The sequence below is a fragment of the Ailuropoda melanoleuca genome, chromosome 18, assembly GCF_002007445.2.
Source record: "Ailuropoda melanoleuca isolate Jingjing chromosome 18, ASM200744v2, whole genome shotgun sequence".
Classification (NCBI taxonomy): Eukaryota; Metazoa; Chordata; class Mammalia; order Carnivora; family Ursidae; genus Ailuropoda; species Ailuropoda melanoleuca.
The window spans coordinates 38,110,146-38,124,791 of NC_048235.1; the positions used below are offsets into that span (position 1 = coordinate 38,110,146).

At 44.3% G+C, this 14,646-nt stretch overlaps 1 long non-coding RNA gene and 1 other non-coding gene across 2 annotated transcripts; both read right to left on the reverse strand.

Moving 5' to 3' along the window:
* Positions 1-8,714: 8,714 nt before the first annotated feature.
* LOC109488630 lies at positions 8,715-14,350 on the reverse strand. Its single transcript, XR_004621911.1, has 4 exons — positions 13,999-14,350; positions 13,222-13,298; positions 9,001-9,091; positions 8,715-8,896 (listed from the first exon to the last, which is right to left on the reverse strand). It is a non-coding gene; the product is annotated as an uncharacterized LOC109488630 (long non-coding RNA).
* LOC117797138 lies at positions 14,044-14,147 on the reverse strand. Its single transcript, XR_004622022.1, has one exon. It is a non-coding gene; the product is annotated as a small nucleolar RNA U13 (small nucleolar RNA).
* Positions 14,351-14,646: the final 296 nt, after the last annotated feature.

The window sequence follows — 14,646 nt, forward strand, 5'->3', positions numbered from 1 at the left end:
ATGAGGGAGGAACTTTAGGATTTTAAATCCGGCTGGATAAAGACGAAGGGGCAAGCAACTTAGCGGTGGGCTTTGCTATTACATTGCTGGCATAAACGTCCATCACAAACTCAGTCACTCCAGACATAGATTGCTTTCTTGCCTTCAAATTGCCTTTGACCCCGAGCCGTCAACTTTCTCCTGTCTTTGTGTGCACACTGTGTTTGCCTTCCTCCCCAAATTATTCTTAAGCAGCTCACTCCTCTCCCCCCATCCTCTGTACATGCTATGAAACAACGGATCTGTCTGTTCTCTGGGCCCCAGAGACCCCACATCCATCATCCCTGGTGTCCACCCTGCAGTATGGGAAGCTTGCCGAGGTGCCGAGGGTCCAGCTCATCCAGGAACCCACACAGCTTCCTCCGCTCACACCCTCTCAAGCTGCTACCTGGGAGCTAAGGTGACCATCCCCATTCACCTTGGGACCCACCACCATGTTCCTTTTCAGGTTGAAGAAGTACGGAATGAACTACCTGCATTCCACGATGAATATTCTGGTATTTGTTTTATCCCGTATCTATCCATTTATCCATAATCAATGTATTTTTCAATGCATTTGAAAGCCAACTTCAGATACCAAGACACTTCTTACATTAAATTTTACAGTTAGCTTCTCTGTTTGCAAGTGAACTGAGAATGACCAGAAATCCGCCTTGAATATGAAGATACGCACTTTCTGATAACTTGCTGATAAATTCTGAAGGGAAGCTCTGACGTCAGGGTGGTTTTAGAAATTACTCAGATGGGAAATCATCTTATATTTAAAATGAGGTGAGAAAGCTTTTTTCACTGCCTCTGGTAACTTTTAACCTTGCTCCATTTTATGCTGGCGTTGAGGAAAAAAGGAAGGGGGGGAGGGGAGAAATGCATGGAGAGTGTAGGACATCCTCCCTCACAGTGCACATATTACCATTTCTTGCGCAATTACCCATGGAATATTCTCATTTTGGACTTTTTCCACACCCTAAATTTAGCAAGCTGGAATTATCTTTTAAATACCACTTTAAGCAACCTTTTTGAAAAGAAGAATGCCAAAGGGGGAAATCTGCATTTCTCTGTGGTTAGAATGTAATGGCCTCAACTTAATTATTCTGCAAAGCTGCAGATTACTCCTTTATTATATGCTGCAGATACAGTAAAGACAGTAATCTAGCAAACTCATTACAAATCTGAAGATTAGAAATTTATCCATTCAGATTGAGAAACAGGCAAGGCATTTACAAGCATCTCTACTTTATATGTTCTGGTAATGGCACACATTGAAATGAAAAATTGCCTTAAATGTGTCAGGCGGGTTTCATTACTTAAGGGAATTCTACGTTTGAGTCTTTTTAGGTCTAAAAAAGTCTTAAAAATGAGGCCTGAGGACTTTTCCATTTGTTGATTTCTGAACTTTGAAACAGTAAAATCTTCATATAAAATCAGTTTTTCTCCAAGTGAGACATTGCTCTAGAATACAAAAGAATTTCCTTTTTTTTTTTTTAAAGATTTTATTTATTCGACAGAGACAGAGACAGCCAGCGAGAGAGGGAACACAAGCAGGGGGAGTGAGAGAGGAAGAAGCAGGCTCCTAGCGGAGGAGCCTTGTGGGGCTCGATCCCATAACGTCGGGATCACGCCCTGAGCCAAAGGCAGACGCTTAACCGCTGTGCCATCCAGGTGCCCCACAACAGAATCTCCTTAAGTCGGGTTTACAAAGAGAAATATATGAAGTTAGCACAAATGTAGAGAGAAGTTTTGAATGGATGGTTTTCGTTCATAATTATTAGTTTTAGTCGGGGGGGGAGGGCTTAGTATTTGAGAAACAAAAGGTTTACAGTGATGAACTGTGGCTTTTTAGGCGATCGGGGGTACCTTCCTTGCCGCTCCTCATTATGAGGCTATTTGTACAGTGGAATAAACAACAAATGGGTTTTAAACCCAGCTCTGTCTCTAATTAGCTGGGAGACCTGGCCTGGTTCTGTTAAGTGAGGCCTCCCGTTTCTCCTCTGTAAAATGGAGCTAATAGAAAGTGCCTCCACAGTGTGGTTAAGAAACCTCAGAAACCAATAATACATTATATGTTAATTAAATGAATTTAAATTTAAAAAAATGAAAAAAAATACATAAAAGCACGTGTAATACAGACTCAAAGTCACATTCAAATATAAGCTATTTTTGTTTCTAAAGTAATAGGGACTCAGACCCGCAAATAAGAGGACTGAGTGACAAGTCTGCAAGAAATAAGAAAGCTTGTGTATTTCCCCCAACAGTCCAATAGTCCTTTATCAACTATACACGAAGTCATAGGTGCTGCACTTTGCTTTCCTTTACTGGGCATGGCTGATATCCAGCGACTATGCCGTCTATAGAGAACTCAGATATGGGTCATTGTACTTCGAGCCAAATACGGAGGAATACATACCTCGAATGCTTTGAATTTATCCGTCAGCCAACGTATACGAACCGGGTGCCTGCGGCGAGCCGGCCACTGTGCTGACCCACAGAGACCACAGTGGCCCCTGTTCCCAAGATGCATGTGGTCTTAGGAGAGACACGAAACGAACATCACATATACAGGTGCCAAACATGATCAAGTATGCAGTGCCCACCTGAATTAAACGTGGGCTGGGTGTGAGTGCAGGCAGGAAAGGCCTTTCTGAGCAAGAGGCATTTAAGCAGAAACCAGAAGAATGACAAGAACTGAAGAAAGACCAGGCAAAAGAAGCATCTGTGAGCACGGGGAGGCTGGACGGAGCCTGGGTGGTTGGGGAACCAATCCGGCGTGGTTGGAGCTCAGCCAGAGAAGGGAAGTGGGCGTTTAAGACGAGAGTGCAGGGACACTGGGGCACATCCTGTAGGGCCAAGTGGCCACAGTAAGGAGTTTGAAATTATGATAACAGGATTTAAGAAGAGAAGCGACGTTATTTGAATTAACTTTTTCATGGAGATGGGATGGTGGGCAAGCATGGGGGCAAGACGCCAACTGGAAGGCTGCAGAGTGGCTCAGGTGAGGTGGGTTTGGACCAAGATGGTGGTAGTGGCAGCAAAGAAACACTAATGAATTCAGGATGTAATTTTGGAGAAAAAAAAAAGTCAATAGAACTTGCTACCAGATGACATGTGGGGAGGGAGGGACCAGCAAGGATGACCGGTTTCTGGCTAAATGGCTCGGTGGAGAGAAGGGTTACTCAATCGGAATGAGGTTATAGAAGGAAAAGCTTTGGAGGGGAAGATTGCGATTTCGTTTTAGAAATATTTAATTTACCCAAAGGCACAACAAAGGAGAGGCTAGGTAGGAATCTGAAATGCACCATTCCGAAGCCCAGCAGCACGCATGGGCGAGATGTCCCCAGTGGGGGTTGAACTTACAGATGGGATTGAAGGCCATGGGCAGCATGGGCTCCCCTGGGCATGGGGAGAGGCCTGGCAACGAGAAAGGGGTCCATGACACGTTCCAAAGCACCACCACCTTTCAAGACCAGGAGGAGGCAGAGGGTGTGGGAAAGGGGAAGGAGTGACAGAGGAGGAAAGAGAACCAGGAGAGGTGAGCTCTCCACAAGCTAGAGAAGAGAAGGCTTTAAAGAGAGAAAGATCAAGAGTCAAATGTTCCTTAGCAATCAAATAAGAGATGGAGGAAAGTGGCTGCTGACTTTGGCAATGAGAGCTACTGGTGGCCCAAGAGCAGTTTTGCTGGAGTGGGGGGCGGGGGTGGAGGCTGAGTTGAGTGTGTTGAAAAGTGAATGAGAAGAAAGAAGCCATTCCTGAAAAGCTGAGAAGAAACAAAAATAAATGAATCTACTAAACGTAGATCAAGTTGGTCACAGAGCCATAAACAAAAGAAACAAATTTTTCGGGGCACCTGGGTGGCTTAGGAGGTTAAGCGCCTGCCTTTGGCTCAGGTCATGATCCCATGCTCCTGGGGGGACCCCTGGACCGGACCGAGTCCCCCGTTGGTCTCCTTGCTCAGCAGGGAGTCTGCTTCTTCCTCTCCCTGCCGCTCCCCCTGCTTGTGCTCTCTCTCTATCAAATAAATAACTAAACAAAATATTTAAAAAGAATTTTTTTTAAATAAGAAAAAGTAAAAAATTTTTCAAGTGGCTAGACACGTAGCATTTGATTGTAATTATTTACCAGTATATCCTAAAGATAAAAAAGAACAGCAAAGAAATCTTCAATTATATTCAATAATCTTTAGTGATGACACTTCTATTTTAATACCTTTATGTGTATATTTAGGATAAAGCAAAGAAGTAATTGTTAATGTTGTGAGAAGATAAGATTTTCAGTGAAAGAGATGTTTCATACTTTAAAAGAATAAGCCTGATATCTTAATTTCAATTGGAAATACCAATATGAATCCACGATTTATTTTCATTTTCTAAAGAACACATATTTCTTAGATGTGTCTGTTGAGCCTGGAAACCTAAAATAAGGAAAAAAACCTCAGGAGCAATGGCATCCCACTCTTTCGATTATAGCCTTTAAACAGCATTTCCCCTTAGAAGGAGCCAGGGCTCCCGAATGGTTGATTCAGTCTTGCCATTCTAGAACGCAAGGAAGAAATCGAAGACTACCGGTCATGTCAGAAAGACACAGGAGCCAAGATGAAAAGACTCCCATTGGCCTCTAATATGTGTGTGTGTGTGGGGGGGACGGAGGGGGGTGGGGACAAGGGGTAAATAGGAAATCTGTATCTTATGCTCAATTTTGGTGTGAACCTTAAACTGCTCTAAAAATTAGACTGTGTTTTTTTTTGTTGTTGTTGTTGTTTTTTTAAAGATTTTATTTATTTATTCGACAGAGATAGAGACAGGCAGCGAGAAAGGAAACACAAGCAGGGGGAGTGGGAGAGGGAGAAGCAGGCTCATAGTGGAGGAGCCTGACGTGGGGCTCGATCCCAGAACGCTGGGATCACGCCCTGAGCCGAAGGCAGACGCTCAACCGCTGTGCCACCCAGGCGCCCCTAGACTGTGTTTTTAAAAAAATATATTTTAAAGACTCCCTTTGGCCAGGAGCACCTGGGAGCTCAGTCGGTTAAGGGTCCGACTCTTGATTTCCGCTCAGGTCATGATCTCAGGGCCAGGAGATTGACCAGAGAGGAGCCCCTCTGTTCGGCTCCGTGCTCAGCAGGAAATCTGCTTCTCTCCCTCTCATGCAAGTGCACATGCCTATGCTTTTTCTCTTTAAAGTAAGTAAATAAATCTTTAAAAAAAAAAAAAAGCCTCCCTTTGGCAAGAGACAGGACAATTAGAGTATGAAAAGAATAATGACAATGGAATGAATTTCATCGAATCTATAAAATTCCTTGAGATCATATGAAACTAACTAAACTAGGGCACTAAACTCATTCTAAAACCCGGTCAATAAAGGGGAAGAATCAAGCCGTTTCCTTGCTTTTCCCGTCCAAACTGTATTGAAATATCAGGGGAAAGACTGATGGGGAACTTTATAGCAGATCGATCTCTCATCAGTAAAAGTGGGAAATCACGAGCCTCTAGTGATACAATCAGAAGTACACAGCCCTGCCCCCAAGGCTGATCCTGCCTCTAGGTCTGACCATCTCTCTATAGAAAATGGGGGAGATAAAGGGGAAAATTCAAAGACAACAAGAAGAAGCCATCTGCCAAACCCAGAGTTGCAGTCCTTTAACAAGACAAACGGCCTGTTTCTTCAAGGGCATTTTCAAAAACAGAGGGGAGCTATTATAGTTTTCAAAACTCAAGAGACGTAACCAGGAGCAAGCTTCCCGTGATAAACGACATTCTAAGCGGACGATATAGGTGGCGAGTGAGGCAACATGTGCGGGTTTGTTACTTTGTTTTCCATTTGAAGACATTTCGCTGAGCAGAGAATCGGAGTCTTTGCTGCAGAGGGGCATGGTGTTGGGGAGAACATTCAAACAGTGGAATGGAGTCGGCCCTTTGGAGCACCAGAGGGAAGGATTAGGGCATGGGAAGGGAATGTGGTTGGAATGAGGTCCTCAAAGAGACACAGTGAGCAAGAGCCCAGTCCCCGGAAGGAACAGCCCCTGGGTAAGATGTGCTTAGACTAATACACTAATAAAAAAGACGTGTAGAAATATGAAGCTGACGGCACTGATCTGAAAAAGAAGCTAAGCGAACCTAGACCTTTAGGAGGGAGAAAGATACATGGGACATGCAGTGGATATTTTCTAGCACAGTGAAAGCTGACTTGTTGAGTCAGATTTTCAACATGCCTCTGACTTTGGTTACTCTGGTGGATAGTCTATGTTTACAAGATTCTTTTGTTTATAGCTCTCTTTGCTACGCTGTTTCAAAGAATTCTGGCTCATTAAAAGCCATTTGGTGCTTACCCTACAAATCCTATGAACATGGGAGCCTTCCAAATAATTAGTATACTCTTCACCCAAACCAGCCTTCATTCTGTTCAAACTTCTGTAGCCTCTCAGGCAAAAAGATATAGTGGTAACCTCATTCTCCGTAGGCCTTCAGGGGTTGTAAATATTGGACTCTCCTTTTTTCCATTTGGCCCGTCATCAGAAAAGTGGCTTTGCCGCAAGCCGTAATTACCTTCCAGTGAGTTCCCAATCCTATTATTAACCACGCCGAGACCACGTGAACCCTGAAAGATGGAGCTGCAAACGCTGTCCTACTCTGCACACATCAGTTTTGACTCTTCGGAGAAAGAAAGGGAGCAAACTCTGGGTTTTGGTTTTTTGTTTTACTTTCATTTTTGTTTCTACTGATGAGAAAGTCTTCACCACACACCGTTGGTCGTATGGTCTTGGAAACCCTGAGAGATACAGTTAAAGGTTTAGCCTGGAATCCAAATCTCTGGAATTTATTGCATTCTTCCATTTCTCCTTAAGGGAAATAGTTAAAAATTTAATCTCTTTGGGGCGCCTGGGTGGCACAGCGGTTAAGCGTCTGCCTTTGGCTCAGGGCGTGATCCCGGCGTTATGGGATCGAGCCCCACATCAGGCTCCTCTGCTATGAGCCTGCTTCTTCCTCTCCCATTCCCCCTGCTTGTGTTCCCTCTCTCACTGGCTCTATCTCTGTCGAATAAATAAATAAAATCTTAAAAAAAAAATTTAATCTCTTTGTCCATAACCACATTCATACATAATTTTACGTGGGTGCACACGGTGGCCTCTGTGCTTTGTGAAAAGGTGTGGCCAGGCTTTCCTTTCTGTGTGTTTGTTGTGCTAAAACTCCAGCAGCTTCCTCTCTTCCTCCTTTTCCCCACCTGAGCGCCCAGGGCCATCTATGCTGAGAAGCTGGGAGATAACGCTCGGGTGTTTCCTCCTTGCTCAGGTATTCAACCCACACCTAGGCATGTATCTACTTAGAAAGGCATGTGTTTTTTTAAAGCACTGTCTTATAAACAGGCGGTCACGGCATCTCTTGCATCCCATGTCCACCATTGCACAATACCTTGTGGGGACTCCCCTAGTCCCCTGGTTTAGCTCCATTTCATTCTCTTTGTGAATGGCGAGAGAATTCTCCAGTGTGAAGGTGCTCCCGATTAGCCTTTGCTTTGCATTCAGGTTTTTGCCCTATGAAACCACACAATGAACCTACTTGTTTCTCCTTGTGGCCTTGAAGAACCCATAGCCTTACGTAGGATCATCTGTATTTGATAGTCTCAGAAACACAGCTGCCAAGGAATTCATTTCTTCTTTGAAGAGATGTTGCCAGATTGCTTTGCAAAAACTGGAGGGAGAGGAAGGGAGAGGTAATGACCAATCCAGTGATGTTATTATTAGTTCTAAACACGTAGGCTCCCCAGGTGACCATCAGGGCCTCTGTGGAGGGGGGCCATTCACGAGGTGTGCAGCGAAAGGGACCCTCCACTTTTAATTGTGCACCTGGGGGTTTAGGAAGGAAGGTCAGAGCCATGAAGCATGCAGGCTTTGGGGGTCAAACGGACCTCACCTCAAGTCCTCACTTGACCCCCTTCCACTGTGGCATCTTGGGCAAGTGACCCAACTTCTTAACTTCAGGAGCCGCCTCTGCAGAATGGAGAGAGTGCTGCTAGGCTCAGAGGGTGGCTGTGAGGACAAGCGTCTGGAAGGCGCTGAGCAGAGTGTCTGACGCTCGGGATAGGGGACATCGTGTCTCAAAGGCCTTCATTACGGCTCTTCCCCGCAGCCCCATCTCGGTGCGCGCGCCAGCAGGTGAGAGCCGCTGAAGCAGGGATGTGTCGGATTCATCTGGGCATCTTTACATATCCAGGGAGTATTTTAAAGTGAATTCCAGACATCATCTCATGTGGACTGTTAATACTTGTGTGTCCTTCTCATAGCAGCTCGCAAAGTGTGATCTGGAGACCCCTGAGGGTTTTGAAAACTATCATTATAATAATACTACTAACACTCTTTTTCCTTCTCATCCACTCACGGACGTGCAGTGGCGTTTTCAGTCGCAGACTGAAAGCAGCAGCAGATCTGAGAATCCAGCTGTCTCGAACTAAACTGATAAGACCGAGTTGCAAAATTTTACAAATCTGTTTACAAAAATGTAAGACAATGCCACTCTGGGTTTGTTTGTTTGTTTTGTCCTGGACTATATGCTTTTCATAAAAATAAATTTGAAAACAGGTTTATTTAAACATGCATATTTATGTTGTTGCTGTTTTAAAAGAATCAAATGGATATTTTATTTTTATTTTTTAAAAGATTTTATTTGAGGGAGAGAGAGCATNTTTGAGAGAGAGAGAGCACGTGAGAGAAAGAGAGCCCGAGCAGAGGGGAGGGGCAGAGGGACAGGGAGAGGACGACTTCCCACTGAGTGCGGAGCCTGTTGAGGGCTTGATGTGGGCAACTTCATCCCAGGACCCTGGGATCATAACCGAGCCGAAGGCAGATGCTTAACGGGCTGAGCCAGCCAGGCGCCTAGGAAAAAAAAATTTATTTCACATAAAGAAAAGCTCTTGGGGGTCCCCAATACATTTTTACTATTTTATTTGAGATTTAATTCGCATAACCAAAGGACTCACCTTTTTAAAGTATATAATTCAGCAGGTTTTAGTATTTTTATAAGGTTGGGCAACTGGCACCACTAGCTAACTCCAGAACATTCTTATCACCCTAAAAAAGAAATTCCATATCCTTTACCAGTCAGTCTCAATTCTTCCCCCTCCCCATCCCCTTTTTTTTTTTTAAAGATTTTATTTATTTATTCGACAGAGATAGAGACAGCCAGCGAGAGAGGGAACACAAGCAGGGGGAGTGGGAGAAGAAGCAGGCTCATAGCGGAAGAGCCTGATGCAGGGCTCGATCCCACAACGCCGGGATCACGCCCTGAGCCGAAGGCGCCCCTCCCCATCCTCGTTCTGACCCCTACTTGTTTCTTCTGAACATTTGATATACATGGAATCTTCTCACTTAGCATAATGTCGTTAGGACTCATCCACATTGTAGCAGGGGCCAGAACCCCCTCACTTTCTGTACCTAATATTCCACTGTATGTATATGCCGCATGTTGTTTATTCATTCATCAGTTTATGGACTTTGGGGTTGTTTCTGCTTTGGACTATTATGAATAACGCTACTAAGAACATTTGTGTCCAAGTTTTTGTATGGATACATGTTTTTAATTCTCTTGGCTCCATACCTAGGACCAGAATTGCTGAGTCTAACTCTGTGTTACTCTATGCTTAACTTTTTGAGAAACTGTCAAACAGTTTTCCACAGCAGCTGCACCATTTTACATTTCAACCACCAATGTATAGGCATTCCAATTCTCCATAGCTTTTCCAAAATTTGTTATTTTCAGCATTCTTGATGCTAGACATCCTTGGGAGTATGACTCAGTAATTTTTAGAAATGTAAAGAGTTTTGAGACTAAAAGTCTTGAGAATTGCTTTTCTGCCATAGAGCTTATAAAAATAAACATAATAACATTGTCGATCTAAAGATTAACAATAATTCCACACAATTGTGCAACACCAGGGTGATCAAGTTGGCCTGGACAGACCCAATTTACACCTTTTTACCTTTTAACTTTCAACATGCCCTGTTGACAATTATATGAATATCCTAATAACGAGTCTATGTTCAAATTTCTCTCAATTGCCTTCTGTACGTCTTTTTCCAATGTATTGAGAATAAGATCCGACACTGCATATGGTTGAGATGCCTTTATTTATTTATAAAAATATTTTATTTATTTGACAGAGAGAGAGAGACAGCCAGCGAGAGAGGGAACACAGGTAGGGGGAGTGGGAGAGGAAGAAGCAGGCTCCCAGCAGAGGAGCCTAATGTAGGGCTTGATTCCAGAACGCCAGGATCACGCCCTGAACCGAAGGCAGACGCTTAACGACTGAGCCACGCAGACGCCCCGGTTGAGATGTCTTTAAAAACTTTTAATCTCTATCAGTTCTCCCTCTACTCCATTTCTTTCATGTTCGTCATCGACTGAAGAAACTGGGTAATTTGTGGAACTGCTCACATCCTGATTTGGCTGATTAAACCATTGCAGTCTCTTTTCATCTGTTTCTTTGTCCTCCATGTTTCTTGCCATTTGGTAGTTAGATCTTGAAGTTCGATTAGATGAAGGTTCAATGTGCAAGAATATTTCGTAGACGCTGTGTACTTCCTATTGCATTGCAACAGGAGGCATGTGGTATCTGCCTGTCTCACTCAGTGATGTTAAGATAAATCAGTGGGTTCAGGGTTTTTAACTTGATCCAGCCATTGTAAGTTTCCCATCAACATACTTTTTAAATTTTTATTTTTAAGTAATCTCTATGCCCAACATGGGGCTTGAACTCACCACCCTGAGATCAAGAGTCCCATGCTCTACCCGCTCACTGAGCCAGCCAGATGCCCCCCACCTCACATTTTTATTAGCATGGCTGTTGCTGCCTTGTCCCAGTGTTTCTTTATGAGTTGTGTCTCCAATTCCAACTGTTCTGTTCCATGTATTTTTCTTACAAACTATTTGGTTACCCTAAAATGATAGCAGAATAAATGCTTGATTTTTTTCCTCTTATTTACCAATTTTCCAAATAGCTCCTTAGATGATACAAGAGTAAACAATGAGGGATTTTAAAATATATTATTATGCATTCATGGATTTGTATACATTTGATATGTTTCAATCAATCAGTCATTATTCTTTCTTCAACCCAAACTGTTCCATTTTAGCCAAAGGGTGCCCCTGTTATCTTTGCTCTTGGGCTCTTTTGACATAACCTTAGTAGTATTTGATAGCTACCTTACTTTCTGGCATAACAAAATGCCACAGGCTCATCTTACACAATCCCTGCCCCAGTTCTGAAATCAGTCATCTCCTAAAGGGGTCTTTGTTTGTCTTAGTGGGCAATGGCATTCAGATGACCAGTTTGGACACTAGGGCTGTTCATAGCCAATGGATTGCCATTGCTGCTTGGCCTTTTCAGTGGACAGAGCTAACATATATGTATTTTGTAGAAAGAGAAAAATTAATCATGACTCACATTACCATTGCCGACTCAAATTTTCCATTATACAACTTATCCCTAATATCACTGATTTGAGACTTGTATCTCTTCGTCTTTCACTGAAGACCTTGGTATCTAACGATATCAGTTCAATGACTTATTTACCATTTTACTTACACATATATGTACAATACAAATACATGCAGTAGCAGCTAAACAATACCAGCATTATTACTAATAAATACTATTATTAAGTGCAGTTTGATTTCTTTGCCATTCTTTTTTTCCTGAAGATGTGTCATGCTAAGGATATGTAGTCAAAATAATGAGTTTTAAAGTCAGTTACTTATTTTTCCAGGTAGTTATGTCAGTAACTCCTGATATACTTTGATTAGTGACTTTTTTTTCCTTTGGGAAAATGATTTGTTATTTTCTTTTTAAAAAAATGACCATGTACACCATTTACATGATTCCAAAGTCAAACTATAAAACACAGTATATGAAAATAGGCCTAGCTTCCACTCCCATTCCCTTCACTCTTTTTTTTCCTATATGTAACCATTTTTATTAGTTTGTGATTTACACCTCCATTGCCTCTTCTTAAAAATGTAAGCAAATGCACACATCTTTCTTAGAATAAAGGCAACGTATATGTGGTCCCGCCTTGCTTTTTTCACTTAATGTATCCTGGAGCTCTGTGGCCTTCCACAGAGATGGGCTTCATTCTTTTGTAAAGCTGCACAGAACTGCATTGTGTGGCTGTTCCGTGGTTTATTCAGCCGTTCTTCTGTGGGTAGACTTGTGGGTTCAACAAACATTTATTGCGTGGCTAAATCGTGCCAGGCACTGGGGATAAAGACATGGTCTCCGGCCTCAGGAAACTCAGAGTCGAGGGGGAGACCCCTGCAACACAAGCAATTTGCTCACAAGGGAGTGCGATCTTGGATCCACTTAGCACAAAGAGGGCTTGGAACAGGGCAGACAGGCTCACACACGGAGGGACACAATGACACTCTGTTGGTTGGCATCTTGGTCCCACGCGGACCTTAATATGGGAGAATCCCCATGGCAGGAACTTTTTTTTTTTAAATCAATGTTTGAAATTACTTAGAAAGTCATGAGTGCCACCAATTGGTCAGAGAAGGCAAGGCCAAATGAAAGAGGCAGAGAGGAAGGGTCCTAACCCCAAAAGTCCCTTAAAAGAGGAAACGTAAATTAATACATAATCCGTGGTTTAACAATTAACGCCAGTATTTAACACTCGCCAGAGACCAATCTAAGCCGTTGACACATAGTTAACTCCTTTATTTTAAATAACAATCCTAAATAGGGATTATCATTCCTCACATTTTACGGTTAAAGAAATTACGCCACAGACAGGTTACTGAACTCTCCCCCGAAGGCACACAGCGAGCGAAGGGAGCGAAAGGAAGAAGGGAGCAAGGAAGACAGCGCACACAGGATACTCGCAAGCAGTACCCTTTCCCCCAGATGGGACAAAAGCACAGTGTCTTTGCGGACCATAATCACCCCCTGGGGAGGAGAAAGTACGATTGAGACCTCCCTCCCCACACACATCCTCCCTCCCAAGATTGGAAAAACCCTTCAGGGCTTTCTCCGGACTCGGGGGGCGCAGGAATCCCAAGGCCGGTAGCTGAGCTGCTGGAAGCGCGCCGGAGGCCCACCCGGCCCACCACGCAGCACGGATTTGAGCAGCGGCCGCGAGCTGCGGAGTTGCCCGCGGAGGGTCCCCCTCCAAGTAGCCCCCGATCCGGCTCTCCGACCCCTCCATACCCTCCAGGTGTGCGCCGCCCATTTCTCCGCGCTCCCGCTCACGCCTTGGCAGCAATGCAGTCCGCTTCCCCGGGCTCCTACGACAAGGGGGAAGCTACATGCAGTCACCGACAAACTCCCAGGCATCACTACCCTCCAATGGGGTACCCCAGGTCAACTGCACACAATTCTACACTCAGGAAACCCTCAGCAAGAGGACAAGTAGTGCCGACGTAGCATGACACGGGCAAGAACAAAGGGTCGCACCGGGCGGTGGCTCTCCGCCCCGCCTCATCTTGTCTCGTCTGTCAAAACCGAACCGAAAACAGGTGCTTGTGGGCCCTCTCCCCACTTGAACCTGCAGATCCCCTCCGCCCACTGACTCGGGACTTGCTCCCTGCGTCGCCTACCGCCCAAACCCAGTACTGCGCAAGCCGGCAGCCCAGCGCCGCGCGCTCACGCCCGCTGGCCCGCTGGGAGCGCGACCGCGCCGCTCTGGCCACCTCTCCTTCCCGGTGGCCCCGCTCTTGGGTAGGGGGTCAGTTTCCCACGCCAACTCTTCGACCGACACTAGCCTACCATTCGACTTCCAGCAGCCCACAGACACCCACTTTAAAAAGCCGGCTTCCAAACAAAAAGCTACACTCAGTACCAGACCAGACCCCGAAATGCGTAAAGCTAGTAATCACAGTTGGAGCGGTGGGAAAAAGCTGCTCCAACAACCTGTAGACGCATCTCGGTCTAGAAACAACGGAAACCCTACCTTTTACCTTGAGAAAAGAATGACAAAATCCCTACCTTTTTTCAGGAGAGTTGAAAGATAAAAAGGATCCTCTAAGTTCACGTCAGACGGGTAATGTGCCCAGGTCGTAACAAGGTTTGAGGGAGGCACATGTCACACAACAGCGTGAACACCCAATCATCACACTTATGAACTACAAAAGGATCGCCGTTTTTTGCTTAAGAAGAAGTCCCGAGTATGTCCCACCAACTTTATACAAAGGGTGACAGACTACGTCCTTATATATTCAGTTACAACAGTAAAATCTTGTATACTTTTAAAATGCCTTCGATATTTTTCTTTTGTTTCCACCTTAATAAATGAAAACAAAAACAAAATTTGGCGAGCGGATATATCTATGCAAATTTCTCGCCCAAACTCCACCTTTTTGGGGAAACTGGATCTATGTTACTTTACGATAAGCAGGTCGTGAAATGACGAAGTGTTGCCTGAGTATTGGCGGAAGCTAGCCTTGTGCTTTGCGGCAGCGAGGCGAGCTAGGTCTGGATCCTGATAGGTACAGCCGTGCTGGAAGGTCTGGACGGACCCGTGGAGGTGTTTGTGTCATGCCTTAGGTGTTTTTTTTTCCTTCCTTAAACTATTTAGGGTTTTTGTTTGTTTGTTTTGTTTTTAATCTTCAGAAAGGCAAGGATAATTTATATACT